At 38.2% G+C, this 15,135-nt stretch overlaps 1 protein-coding gene across 3 annotated transcripts in view; it reads right to left on the bottom strand.

Annotated features, from left to right (window-relative positions):
- The window catches only part of PRLR (prolactin receptor), a 162,249-nt gene that overhangs the window by 42,042 nt on the left and 105,072 nt on the right, over positions 1–15,135 (bottom strand). The window contains exon 1 of one of the 3 annotated variants that reach the window (XM_075740708.1): positions 5,823–5,881. The exons of the other annotated variants lie outside the window; for them this stretch is intronic. The gene's annotated coding sequence lies outside the window, so the exon portion shown is untranslated. Of the gene's footprint in view, positions 1–5,822; positions 5,882–15,135 lie in introns of those variants that run through there. 3 annotated transcript variants of the gene reach the window in all.

The following is a 15,135-nucleotide window of genomic DNA, read 5'->3' as shown; positions in this document are numbered from 1 at the left end:
GATCTGGTGGGCAGGAAACACACTATTTTAGAATAGCAACGTGAAGGAATGTGCACAACAGCCTGGATCTGAATTCAGATGTGAAAAGTGATTTGCTGCTTAACTGGCAGGCTAGTTCAGTCTTCTACAGTAGTTAAGGAAGAACATGAGAAACAAAGGATTTGAGAGACTGATGAGGAACTGTCCTTGAGTACTTCCTAGCTTGCTCTGCTGGTGACAAATTCACAAAGAAATGTCAGAGAAACAGGCCAGTATTTTTGTTTGGACCAAAGGCAAAAGGAAAGGCTTGGAGGTGTAGATTCATAGGTAATCACCACAAAGAAGAGAGATGGAGTTGTTGAATCAGATGAGATTCAGATGAGATGCAGAATAAGATGTGAAGGGAGAATAAAATAGGATCAAGAGCAGTCCTCTGCAGAGAAAGAAGAGAGAAGACATGCTGTAGTAGTCAGGAGAATTACAGAAGACAGAGGTAAAAGGAAAACTTCTATCTCCTGTTGTGTGTGTATCTGTACACGCGCACATGCCAAAGGGAGATAAGACTGAGAAAGAAGACTATTCTAGGGGAAAAGGGACAAAGCAACTTGTCTTTTGCAATTTTTTAAAAGAGAGAAATCAATTACTCAGCAATTTAATTAATATTTCACAAGCTGAGTATTAAATAGTGAAAGTTTGCATAGGAGAGCTTGTAGAGTCACCATCCTTGGAGGCTGAAATTAGCCAACCATCTGTGTTTGTTGAATTAGACATGCAGAAGCATATGTTTGTTTAACTTTCCATTCAAAAAAATGTTCTAAAAACAGTCCTGAAGAACAAAGCAATGGTATTTGCCTGATCACAAGTAAGGAAGCCAAAAAATCTAGTTGACCTTAACTCTAGACGTACAACAGCTGTCTAAGTTAGGAAAGTGGAAAACCAAATACAACGTACTTGTTCAAAATTCCATGAAATGCTGTGAAAATTTGGAGCTACCTAGTATGTAGTAAACAAACCCACAAGGTTTACAGTTAGGAAGCACGGTATCCACATAATCTCCTGCATATGTTCATTACTCTGAGCTAGATGTGGCAGGTAAATCTTATTGCCAAGACTAAAAAGACCAGTTAAGTATAAGCTACTTAAGTTTTACATCTTACTGGGGTCACCGCTAGTGAAGAATCTGAAAGCAGAGGTAACCGTGTGGGACATGCACACAGGAATGATTGAATTCAGGAAATGCTGCACACAGAAAGAGACAATGTGTCTGTATAGAAGCAGATGGTAAGAAATGCACTAAAAATGGAAAACAAAAGCAGTGTCACCTAAATTTCATGGGACCTATTAAGGTTAAGTAAAACAGCTTAAGACCACAGAACCAAAGAATAACTCAGGTTGGAAGGGAGCTTGGGGGTCTCTAATCCATCCTCTGCTGAAAGCAGTCACCTATGAGACCAAACCAGGTTGCTCTGGGCTTATCTATTCATAGCTTGAAAATCTCCAAGGGTCTCCAACCTCTCTGGGGCAACATGTTCCACTGCTTGACTGTCCTCATGGTGAACAAATACTACCCTATATTCAGTTAGAACCCTTCTTGTTTCAATATATGCCTGTTGTCTTTTGTCCTCCTACCATGCACTGCAGCAAGAGCCTGCCCTCGTCTTCTCAAGAGCCTCCCTGCAGGTACTGGAAGACTGCCATCAGGAAAATGCAGACCCATATTTTCCTTTCTGTTTATAACTGTACTGTCCTATTGCCACTCTGTGGTTGTAATCCAAATCTTTTATTCTCTTGGACCACTTATCTGAATTTTAGGCTTTCTGGTGCAGTAACTGCATATTCATTCTATGATGTCTGTGGCCCTTTCTCCCTCCTAGAAGCAAATGAAAACAGTGTAAACCAAAACCTGCAGTTCTTTCAGTCACATTGGCTAAGAACCAGCAATCAAGGAAAAAGACAAATGCACTTGACCTACATAAAAAAGGGTATGTCATCAGCAACTTAATGTTAACGTGCATACCTCTACAAAAGGAAACAAAATTCAAATGGATCATGAAAAATGAACCCTAGTGAGCTACTGCTGTTTCTTTATAGCGGTCTCAACTTGAAAGAATAATTTTAATTAATTTTTCTGGAATGAGTTATATAAAATAAATGAAATCTCATCAGCTCCCATAGAACTGTCAACTGTGACAGTGAACAGATCTAAAAAAAACCCACCAAACTATTAAAAATAGATATGTGTGAGATAATTACCAAGTCATACTTTCACACTTAACTATTAGCCTTGTTACACTGTGCATTTTGATCATCCCTCTCTTCATATCTTGTGTGTATAGATGCAGTTACAAATCTACTTTGCTGCAAATAAACTAGGTGGTCTCAGTAGGGAAGTAAGGTTAAGCAGTACCAGGAGTTCAACAAAGAGTGCAAACCAACCTGTAGGCCCTCATACTCTCAGGAGAAATGGCTGATAATGAAACAGTCTTGAAATTAGGGATTTCATTACAGGCTCAGAAAAGGACTTCACATTTTGACAGCCTTCCCTAGCCAATTTGGGATGAACACTCCAAAAATTACACAAGGATAAGCGGGCACAAAACAGTGCCAACTCACTGCTAAAACAAAGCCTATTCAACCTTTGTGTGCTTATGGGAAAAGTACTTCTTGAAATTTGCAAGATTACAAAGAGCTTAGTTTGATGCAGCTGCCTATTGTTTCAGATGAAAAAGATCAGTATAGGTGGGAATTCATTTTTCATTGTCATTTTCATAAGAGCTGCATGTTTCCCAGTCTAGTCCATTCCTTTTAAAGCCACTGTCCCCTTCCTTGCAGAGAGAAATAATCTGCAGGTGCTCATTTACACCTACAGCTGCAGAATAAGAGACAATTCACTGGGTAGTAAATTAGCATTTCACTAAACTGACCTGCGTTGGAAGAATGGAGCCTATTGTTTGCCTATTAAGTAAGATCACTAGATAACAAATGCTTAGGTTTAAAACTGTTGAAGTGAATGCAGTTATATCAATAACTAATTATCAGCTCATTGTTCTTAGTCCCTGAGATCCTAAGGCTCAAGATACCTACCCATGGCCCTGGGAGCACATATTCTGTTCTCTTTAGTATGGCAAGAGACTGAAGCTACTTCCTTAAGGAGGGATACAACGAAGTTTTATGTGTAGAGAGAAGGCAGCATCTTGCCCTGGCTCAGCAATAGAAAATACAAGAAGGTTTTGAGATTCTCATATGCTTTCTCACTTTTTTTTTTTTGGCTTGTGCTTGTGTGGTATTAGTCTTGCAAGTAGTTTTGCTGATGGTGATGGATTCTTTCACTTGAAAGGGGAGTGCAAGGCCCTTTTTCTCATGCAACATGCATATAAGTAGCCTGTGAATACTTGAGAAAAACTAAAAAAGTTGCACTCTGACTCAGAACACATTCTAGATCACAGGAAATGTAACATCTTTATTTTAAATAAATGCATGCTGTTTATATGGAAACAGTCTGGAAATGGCTCAGAAAGATTCTAATATGATAGTGCAGCAGGGCTGCAGTAGTACTTTCAGTTATTAAACTGATTTGAAGATAACAACAATAGTCTCCCTCTTTTTTTTGTATAAACAGCTGAAATGAAAACCTAACGCCAATTCTTAGTGTTTCCCCATTGTCTTTAATAAAGAAACCATTAAGATCCCAGAGTTAATTCAAACGAAACAAGCTAAAATTAGTGAGATTAGAAAAACTTGAAAAAAAGTCATCTAAATTTGACTTAGTCTTTTCTGATTTGTAAGACACTCTGTTCAATGCAACGGAAAGATAATTTCTGGCACCTTGCACACTCATGCAGCATTCCCTATTTAACAATTCTGACAAAATGGAGCCTGCCAGCTGCACGCTCCTGGGAACACTGTTGACCTCCAAGGCATCCCAACAGGTGGAACAGACCCTCTCTTTGGACAGATCAACATGCAAAACAATTTCAGCTTTGCACAGGGAGTCTAAACACATCTTCTGAACTCAGAAGGCATGAAAAGAACAGATCTAGAAGAAAATATCAGACCCTTTAATATAACTCACAACTTTTTGTCCCAGGATTGGTTCATCTTAGCTAGCTATGGGGTTTATCCTATAGCTTAACAAGCTCAAATTTAATGTAAAACATTCTTTCTACTACTTGTAGGTCCTTGGGATTCCTCTCTTGACACATGTACCTGCTCCATTCTTGAATACCACTATCTATGTATTTGTTCTTTCCATTCTCTGGTTGCATTTGTCTACTCTGCATTTTCTGAAAAGACTCTAGAAGAACTTGTAGCATCAGCTGCTATAATTTTTCAGATCCTTCTCCTTATTTCGGTAAAGGAACTACTTACAAATAAGCTCAGACATTGTATATCCCTTATAGTAAACAGCTGATTTCAACTCCACCAAAGTAACTCCAATACAAAAAAAGTGAGTACAACTTAGACTTTCCCCTGCCCAATTTTGTAACAACTTCATAATTTCTTTCACACTTCTTAAACTGTGCAGAAATTAATGTTATTTCCATTTTCTATGAGGGCACAGTGAGTGAAATACATTGAATACAGCTGAAAATAAAACTTGGAAGGTTATTTCACAATCAAAGCTTGTATGGCAAATATTGTATATTGTTTCCTGCATAAAAAAGAAAGAAAAAAAGAAAGTAAAAACATAGCCTTTCCTTTAAAAAATATTTGCTTTACAATGGTTTTTAGATGATGTCTAGTTAGACGATTTTTAAGGATTAAAATGAACTAACGCAAGCTATTTTTGCACTACATAGTGTTCTTAAACAAGCAAATGATAAAAATAATTTGTATAACATTGCATTTTTGCATGCTATTTTTCAAATTTCAGATTAAGATGCACTCCTATGGTTAATGCCTTACGAGCTAAGAAGGATCAAGCAGAAAATCACAAATTGGGAAGCAGTTTGGAAGACCTTCTAAAAGAAGTAAGTGTTGATAAAAGGATTCTTGGAAGACAAGAACAGGAGGACTGATTCTTCCATAAAAACCTCTGTGAAAGAACTAAACCTGAAGATCACAAAACTCAGATTATAAATTCAAGTCTTCACTGCCTGTCTCAGCCAGATCAAGTGTTAACTTGCCCCTCAAACGTTTTTTTATTCTGAGGAAGGAAAGAGGAAAACTAAAGTTTACGTTGAGCTAAATGCACTTGGTCAAAACAGGCACAATAACCTTGACAGATGATAGCACAAAAGAGGGGAGAGGGGAGCCACAGGTTTGGGAGGGGGTTTATGAGTAACTGCAGCGAGACCGCAGAGTCCTCAAGGGTGAGGACAAGCCGCTTACATTCTCTTAAAGGAAATAAAGGGCCTGAGTGGACTGACTCAAAGAGAAGAGGGTGAAGCAGGAAAAGAAGATTAGTGTAAGCAGATTCTATGCACGAGTGGCTTTTCCGTAGCTGGATTTATGTATAAGGAAAAGGAGTATTTATATTTTGAACAATTACTGTACGTATAAAATATAACATTCCAGATGTAATTTTTGCAGCTAGAGGTGAGGTATTACCAAATTTGAACCTTCACCAGTTTTATGCTTTGCTGTAACCACATGCCCTACATAAAAGTAAGCATTACTTACTTAAAACGTAAGCTGACTACTGACCACACATACTGTTCTGTTAATGATTTACGCATCCAGGAAAAGAAGCCCTCAGATTTACATACACCACCACTGTAAAGCACATTTACAATAAATTCTGCAGCCATGAGAAGAAGGAAAGTATTTTCTTTCACTGCTGTGACTCTACAAAAGCACCAAAACCCTGCTCAGTCACAAAACATTCGGCCGTCTGCTCTCACCAATCCGAGCTCCTTTAGAGTAAAGCAAGCACCTCTGCTCCGTCACAGGAGAATGCAACTCAACAAGGTAAGGACGAGAAGAAATGACCAGGTTGTCCTGGTTAGTCTAATGCCCTATTGGCTAAGAAAGACCACGTAGACAAACAGAAGGCTGAAAGCAAAACAGCAGATCAAATTAAGGAAGCAACGAGGAAAACTAGCAAGAAAATGTTAGGAAATAACTTATAGAACATAGATGTAGACATAAGCCTACTTGAAACTCAGAACTGACACTGATTGCAGCATAAAAATGCAATGAAAAAGTGAACCTCAGCAGCAGAGAATTCCATGCTGTAAGTGCAAACCTTCAGCCCTTCCCACAACAGAAAAGATGACTGCTGCCTAAAGCACAGGGCTTAAAAATGTTCCGACAAAAAAGTGGAATGTATTATTACAAGTAATAATTGTTGGTTTTTTTTTTTATTTCCAGAAGATTTCCTGTAAGTTTTATGCTACAACCTGTGACTTGGTCACAGCCGTATTGATCCATTAAGATATATCTATTTTTTTCTCAAAAAAATCACTGAAGACTATGTTAATGCAGCAGAATACTGTTTCAATGAAGGAACTCTTTCAGCTCTGAATATAGACATTTGCCAACAGGTGTACACAATACCATATAAAATACCTATGAACAAATGAGCTTGCAATAACGTGTTTCAGTTTTATTATCATGACATACCAATCTTCAACCATTTTTGTTTCTATATGTACAGCTGACATAGAGAAAAGAAGAGCAAAAAACACTGGCTAGCTGGTAAGAGAAAAAAGGTTACTTAAAAATAAAGGAGTCATTATTAGAGACAAAATACTCAAGTCACTGAAGTCCAAAAATCTTTGGGAAATCTCTATCAGTATCCTGTTAACCTTGGTTTTATTTAAACAAGATTATAAATATGAGATGAACTAGGACCTACTAATGCAGAATATGTAACTGAGCTTCAATTAAAATAACAACCACTTCTTAAATACCAATGGAACAAAGAGCTTTTGCTGGCTGACAAAACAAATCTCACACACTCCTGAAGAGGAAGAGATACTAATTTGGTTAATAGTTTGGGCCTGGATAATAAATGTCACCTTCCGCTTGTCCAAGCTTTAGATCCCAAGTGCTGATTTTTGTTCTACTGTATTGCAGGTTGTGCACGGCAGAGGAAGAGCCGCAGCAAAGGCAGGGCAACAGAGATTCAGCAGATGGGTACAGATACAGATCAAGCTCCTCCTGCAGCTCTTGCTGTTAATGCTACCCAGAAATAAGAGATGTCCCGGGATGGGCCAGTGAGGCAGCTGGAGCTGCTACAGGAAAATCGCAAGGATTCTGGTACATGAGGAAGGAGAATTGTGCTCTACTACTGTTACACTTCTGCATATAGGACCCAAGGTTTGGTCTGCAAACTTTAAGGATACGGTAAGAAATTACTTTGGGTCAGGAGCACTCCTAAATAATGTATTTTATAACTGGGAAAAGAGGAGTTGTACTGTTGGCATGAATTGGGCATGTTTTCAGCATGCTGAACAGAGTCAGTCTTTCTAGCTACACCAATGGCACATATGGAGAAGCCTAAGCTTAAACACCTAGGGAACTTACAAGCACTGGATAGATTTTGAAAATGATGGATTTATATGCTTTGATTTTGCCTAAGTGCCACACTAGGCACCTACGGACATGCGGAAATCTCACAGGAGATAGTTCAGAAGATTGTTCCTATCTGAAGGTAAAATACCCTACTAGACACATACAGTGCCTTGCACTGTAACTTCTGTCTGCTTCTTCCTGGTACCTTCCCCAAGCTTGCAATAATCTCCAACTTGCTGGATCTTGTTTTTACTTTCAGTAGCATGTTAATTATGAAATCTAGTGAAAACTCTTTATTATCTTGCCTGAAGCCAATTAATTGGTCCCGGGTAACTCTCTGACATTCCAAATCATAATTTAAATAGTTATCCTCCTCTATTCTGCTTGATTATACTGATACCTAATAATGAGATTACCAGGAAAACTATGGATGCTATCTAAAATGCTTATAATTAAGATTGGTATGATGCAAGATCAGAATATCTGATCTTAGAGGAAGATGAAGATTTGACAGAGGAGAAGTTTAATCATGATATTGCTTGTCTGAAATGGACACACCTTTAAAATGTCTTATTTTGTCTAACCTCCTTTTTTCCCCAAGAAAACAACTGTTATTTATTATTAGTACATTTAAACAGTGAATAATATTTATTTCCTAGTTCTGTATTAAGAATACAGATTCTTCTTCTTGCCCATACTTCTTCTAATTAAATTAAGCTATTACAACTGCTTCTGACAAAAGAAGTGTTGGCTATGAGGTACTCTTATACCAGAATAGTGGCTGCATGAAGTGGAGCTCAGATATACTCTTAACAGGGACACTGCAAGAAGCCTGAGTTGCCTTTGAGGCTACACATGACTTGCAAAACTGTCTGCTGTAACTATTGCTGTCAACATCAGTGTTACTCACAATAAAAAATGGCAAGTCAAGTTGAAATAGGGAAAAAAAAATTACTAGGAATATACACAGTGAACACGTACATTCAATTTCTTCAGATGCAAGATAAAACTCTCTGAGTAATCTGATCTAGTGGAGGGTGTCCCTGCCCATGGCAGGGGGGGTTGGAACTAGATGATCTTTAAGGTCCCTTCCAACCCAAACTGTTCTATGATTCTATGATTAATTACAGAATTATTCCTTTCATGACATTGCCAGGATCCACTTTTAATGCCAAACACCAAATTCAGTACTAAAATATGCCATGAATCCTGAAAAAGATCTTCAGCTTAAATCAGAAAATAAACCAAATTCCATACCAAGAGACTTTGGTGTCTTCATTTTTTCCTTTTATAGTGCAAAGCATTTATTTGATTTATTTCTCATTTTTACTTCACTCTTTTCAGTGTCTGTGAATGCTAGCTCATGATTTTTCCATTGAGAGAAGCAGGATATTGAAATGACACGAGCAGTTGGTAAGCATAGGCAATTAAGTCAACTATACTTTGTAATTAGCATGTAAAAAATCTGCAATACTGAACTTACTCTGATTTTAATCAATCCCTTAAGAATACTATGGTTGGGGAAAAAAATATTAATATACATTTTTCTTTTGTAAATCACTGCACTTTCTCTAACTGGTTAGACAAAAGCTCATCCGAGCCATTATCTTATCTCTAACAATGACCAGTAATGAAAATATGGCAAGCAGTCTTCTAAGTTACATACTGAGATATTTTACCTGCTATACCAACACTTTAATCTCTTCTTTTGCTCTACATTGTCCGCATTCAGACCAGTATATACAGAGAAATCTCACTGAATTTAGCGTTAGTTGAAGATACACATAGTACATCTGACTTCCAGCCAGTAGCTTTCTGCTTCATTGGGCAAAATATAAAACCCCCACAAAACTCAAATTAACAGGTTTTCCATGAAATGGAATGCATGGAAAACTTGCATAATTAAAGAAAAACAAAATCACAGTGTTTGACAGAAGACCAAGAATATCCCCCTTATCTCACTGCCACTTGTGCCAGCTTTAATTGGAATAATTTTACTATAGTAAGTAGGGATACATCTTCAAACAAGAGGAAAATTGTGATGTAAGAAAAGAGAACAACTATTCAGAAATTAGGAAACAAACCATGTGAAGGCTGCACACATATCAACACATTCAGGGTCATCACTGAAAGTAAAACTTTAAGTATTTGCTAATTAGAGAGGAATTTCAAGCAACTTTTTAAGCTAACCACATTCTTTTTTATTTTATGGTCAAATCCATATAATCCCCCTTTTTCTCATTCTGATGAACTATAATTCACAAAAGCTAACTATGGAGGGAGTATTTATGTAGAACAACACCTTCAATTCTTTTCTTTCAAGAATGGCAACACTGAATATTTGCCATAGCTATATTGCATTTATTTGACAAGCAAACTGAAAAATCCATGCCAGTTCTAGTTATCAGTATTTGGTGTTCCAGATATTAATTTAAGGTGAGACTTCCCATTTCTTTGTGTCTACGGATACTTTAAATCACAGCACCTCGATGCTTGTCAGACTGTGGTACAAGATCAAATTGTATCTCAAATTCAATTCCATTTTTCTCTGAAAGTATAGTTGTCTTCTACTGTAGCCCTGTGGCCCTGAAAACACGCTATTGCTAGTGACAGGCTGCAGACTTTGCAAGCCCACAGGACCAAGTCTTATCAGGCTTACTTTGAACTTTTCTTGGCCTGCCTGCACCTTTTTTGGGGGGCTCGTTTAGGCATAGTAATAATGTTTCTAATTTATTTTATTTCTCTCTTTTTGTATAATCATATTTTTTACATATGGTAGTAACACGTAGTTATTCTGATATGATGAAATATTTAATAATGGCATAATGATACCATGTAGAGGGATACAAGCCTGGTCCGATACCAGAACCCTGAGAATAAGGACACAGGATGTAGTGCAGAGGAGTTCAGGCACGGGTTGATAAGGGGGACAAGCTGACATGGGAAATCCAAGGGCTATAAACAACTCAGCCATGGCGAGTTAAAGAATGCCTACACTGAGATAAGCAAAATGAAGGTAATGAAGAATATCCAAAATATGTAAAAGCAGGTAGATGTAATGTAAACTGGCAGACCAATGACTAAATACCAAGGTGCAGAACATTAGCAAACATATAAAAATGGCTCAAATTGTATCCTAAAGAAGGGAACAAAGAGACCATCAACACCAATACGATATTCCTCCTAGCAAAGAAGAGCAAGTAGCCCCAGCATCAACATTTCACTCAGTGAAAAGCTCAGAGCACTGATGGTTTGCTGCAATGCTCCCCCTTCCTTTCTGCTCAAGGCAGACTGGCATTGCTGGCATTAGCAGGCAGAGGCAGCAAAAGGGTGAGCAGAAAAAAAGAGGTAGATACTAGGAATCATGTGCACAACAGTTTTCATTGTTATTATATTTGAGACTTTTTCTGAAATTGTATTATTTATTTTCTTTTTCTGTAAGAATTAGATCTGGACTAGTAAGGATTCTTTGATTAGACTCTTCTATTATAATAAAAATAAAATGATAGCTTTAAGAAGTGTTTCCTTTTTGCTTATACCAAAAGTTAAAACACATTACCTCTTACCTAGAACTTATTTAAACATTCAAATTTTGTTTTCAATTTCCTGACTAGTGTTCCTTAATATCTCATGTTTTCATGGGAAGGATGTTTTGATAGCTGTTTTTCAGATATAATCTCTCTACTTGATTTTCCTAAAATCTGTATTGTCATATTATATGCAGAAACACCATATGACTGAGTATTGCAGATACAGGACAGAGATACATAGGTCACCACAAAGAACTTCTAGTTCTCAGCCTTTACCTGCCTTCAAAGCATGTTTTTTTCCTCATTGCATGCGTGTAAAAATTGGTGTATGTACTTGCACGGACAAAGAGGAGGTGTGGGAAATTTGAAAGATTTATGTATGAAGCTTAATATACAGATACAATTCTAAACCCAATCAATACAATGATTTCTCATGCACATTCTTCCGCTGGAACTACTTATATAGTCAATTATCTGTTTTAGCATTTGTTTCTAATAGTTTTCGTTATGTGTAAACCAAGCTTTAGAAAACAAGACAGTTGCTGACCTGGACTACTTACTAATGTGTAGTTTAGTGTGATGTTGCTACAGCAACCAGAAAGATGGAATAGCATGTCATATATCATTTACACATTACTTGGAATGTACAGCTTTCTAAAAGCCATTAACCAAGCAGAGGTGCTGTGATGGAGGAAACGAGGATGTCTTAAGCATTCTAAAATAGTTTCCATTGTTCTGAAGGTCTGGGGAAGTAAATCAAAGAGGTAATGAGTAGCACAAATAAGAGTTAAGTATTTAAAAATAAAAGTGTCTTCCTTTTTTAACACATGATATCAGCATTTCTCAGGTTCCAGTTGCCAGAAGAACACGCTTCCAGGTCATGAACAAACAACCTAGATTTTTTTCTTCAGACTTCTACGAAGTGAATGTTTGTGGCTGACATCATGGCATGCAGAAATCCTGTAGATCCCATGTTGCGCATAGCAGAACAGCTGCTGTCTGAATGAAAGCTTGAGAGGTTTTCAAAATGCGGGTTATGACCTTGCTGCAATGGACCTCCTCAGCAAATACATGTGCCTTCATTAAAAGTAGTCTTAGTCCTCCAATACAAGCTAATTACCTCTTCTATTCCCTGCAGATACACAAATTAATATGAACATAAAATGAGTATGTGTTTGTGTGGTGGTAGTGATGGTGGTGGACAAATGTACCAAACAAATCGCGAAAATTCAAATTGGTAAATTTCATGATTTAGTGAAGCTATTTATGCATTGAGTATGCAAATAATCTGGAAAACATGCAGTTTATAATGGCACTGTGAAAAAAAGTACCCATGACTGGGTTAAAATTTTAGATTCACCAACAGGGTGCACATTTTGGATAAGAAAGTGAACAAAACATCTGGGAACAAGTCTGGGGATGTTTTCCAGACCACAGCAGAAAGATTAATGGCCTAAGTCTGTCAGGCTAAAATGGAAGCTTACAGAGGCACTGGATAAGGTTTTGATTTAAGAAAAAAAAAAAAAAAGAAGAAAGAAGAGCAGTAAAACAATCTATAGAGTGGATAGGCCTGCTGCTCATTGTCAAAAAGGATATAATTCTTTGCTTATGTATAAACACAAGAGAGTTTCATAATTATGTAAAAGGAACATTTTGTTCTGCCAGCAAGAACAGAAATTCTGTAAGCAATGGAGGATACCCAGTCTTTTTCTACATCTGAAGTACCAGAGGGTTTCTGGCAGTAACATTCAGAAGAGAGGCAAGTTCTGCATGTTCAAGACTCTCCCTGAGAGCACCAAACAGTGAAACCTCTTGAGTGCCTGATGCTTTCTATACTTCCCATAGCATCCTCCTGCACAATGGAGAACATGCTGCAATACATCATTTCAGGGCTGGACGAAAAGGCAACATGAATCCAGGTGGAGTATAACATCTTCCTTATTTTATTCAAGACATTTCTGCATGTAGAATCAAGTTTTTGAAAATGCCACCTACCACATGGACATCACTGCCTATATGCCACAAATGGACTGGACACGAGTGTAAGACAAAAGTAAAGAAACTATGACTATCACAAATCTGAGGACAGAGACAAATGGAAGAGGAGTGGGGAGGAAGAACTCTTCTTAGAGGCCCTTGCTTTGGGGAGAACTACAGAGCCTGTAACTGTGCATGAATACATCACCATAATGTGATGGAGAAGAATAAAGAGGGCCTTCAAGATACACTCTAGGTATCTCCTCAGAGGGTAGTTGCAAAACTTCTTTCACACAGCTGTTGGTATCCTTTTACCATGATACACCACTGTTCCAACAAAATATTCCCTAGCCACCAATCATCTACATTTACAATTCAGAATCAATGAGATACAACTACCAGCTAAATCCATCCAGCTGGGACACCCAGTCCTGCTTCTGGCAAAGAATATCGATGCTATTGAGCTTATTGGCCTCTATCCAGCCTGTTAGTTGGCCCACATTCAAAGAAATCCCGTTCCCTCTGGAAGGATCCGTCTGACAAAATTTAGCCAACCATGAAAAGGAGTAGAGCTGTTTCACAGATTCACAGATTCACGGATTCACAGAATGGCAGGGGTTGGAAGGGACCTCTGGAGATCATCTAGTCCAACCCCCCTGCTAAAGCAGGATCACCTAGAGCAGGTTGCACAGGATTGTGTCCAGGTGGGTTTTGAATCTCTCCAGAGAAGGAGACTCCACAACCTCTCTGGGCAGCCTGTCCCAGTGCTCAGTCACCCTCAGAGTAAAGAAGTTTTTCCTCACGTTCAGATGGAACTTCCTGTGTTCCAGTTTGTGCCCCTTGCCCCTTGTCCTGTCACCGTGCACCACTGAGAAGAGTCTGGCCCCATCCTCTAGACAGCCACCCTTTAGATATTTATAAGCATTAAATATTAAATATTTAGAAATTTATAACCATTTCATTATCACCTAATACAGAGGACAAAAATCCCAAGACAGTGCAATCCATCATGGCTCTGGAAGGAGTCCCTAAGGATGCCACAAAGGATGGGGCACAGTCCTGAATCAGGACAGAAGCTCAATGCCATGTCTAGTCATGCTCTTACAGCAAAATCTCCACTGCAATGCTTGCTGAATATGCTTTCAGCCACCAAGGAAACCACATGTGCTAGCAAGTAGACACATGCAAGGCTGTCAGAGATCCTCTGGCCAAATGGAGGAGGCTGACTAGATAAACAAGGACTGGCAGCCTTGCCCTATGCTTTTTCCAAAGAATTATTTCAGATGGAGGCGAGGGACCCTGTCATATCATGCCATCTTTTCTTGTAAGGCATGCCAGGCTGCAGGCATAATCTTTATCATATGGCCCGGCAAAGGGAGTCCTGGCTTTGGGTGAGTGCATCATGAGCTGAATTAAAGTCAGGCCTGCAGTGTCCTACAGAAGATAGGGCAACACCAATGGTATATGCTAGAAATAGCGGAGGAGGAAGGTACAGGGCAGCAGAACTGGGTTACACAACATAAGGACTAGAAAAGGGGAAATATGGATGTCATTCTTGGGTCTCTACTGAGTGTCAGCTTTTATGGAAGCTACTCATTTGCCCTTGACAGAAAAGCAACAAGCAAGCAGGAAAAGTCTGGGCAGCAATAAAAAAGACTTACTGAAAGAAGTGAAAAGGGAAGGGAAGGGAAGGGAAGGGAAGGGAAGGGAAGGGAAGGGAAGGGAAGGGAAGGGAAGGGAAGGGAAGGGAAGGGAAGGGAGAAGAAAATGAAAAAAGAAAAGAAAAAAGAGAATAAAAGAAAAGAGTAGAAATTAAAAGAGAATAAAAGAAAAGAAAAGAAAAGAAAAGAAAATAAAAGAAAAGAAAAGAAAAGAAAAGAAAAGAAAAGAAAAGAAAAGAAAAGAAAAGAAAAGAAAAGAGTAGAAAGGAAAAGAGAAGAAAAGAAAAGAGAAGAGAAGAAAATAAAAGAAAAGAAAAGAAAAGAAAAGAAAAGAAAAGAAAAGAAAAGAAAAGAAAAGAAAAGAAAAGAAAAGAAAAGAAAAGAAAAGAAAAGAAAAGAAAAGAAAAGAGAAAAAAAGGAAAAACGCTGCTAGCACAAGGTATTGGAGGCAAAATCCCATTCAGGTACAGCCAAATGTCCTGTGTGTCCCATTAGACTGCGTCTTGGGTAGAGCATTTTCTGAGCTCATA

This window comes from Balearica regulorum, chromosome Z, assembly GCF_011004875.1.
Source record: "Balearica regulorum gibbericeps isolate bBalReg1 chromosome Z, bBalReg1.pri, whole genome shotgun sequence".
NCBI lineage: Eukaryota > Metazoa > Chordata > Aves > Gruiformes > Gruidae > Balearica > Balearica regulorum.
This window is presented reverse-complemented; position numbering and strand designations above follow the sequence as displayed.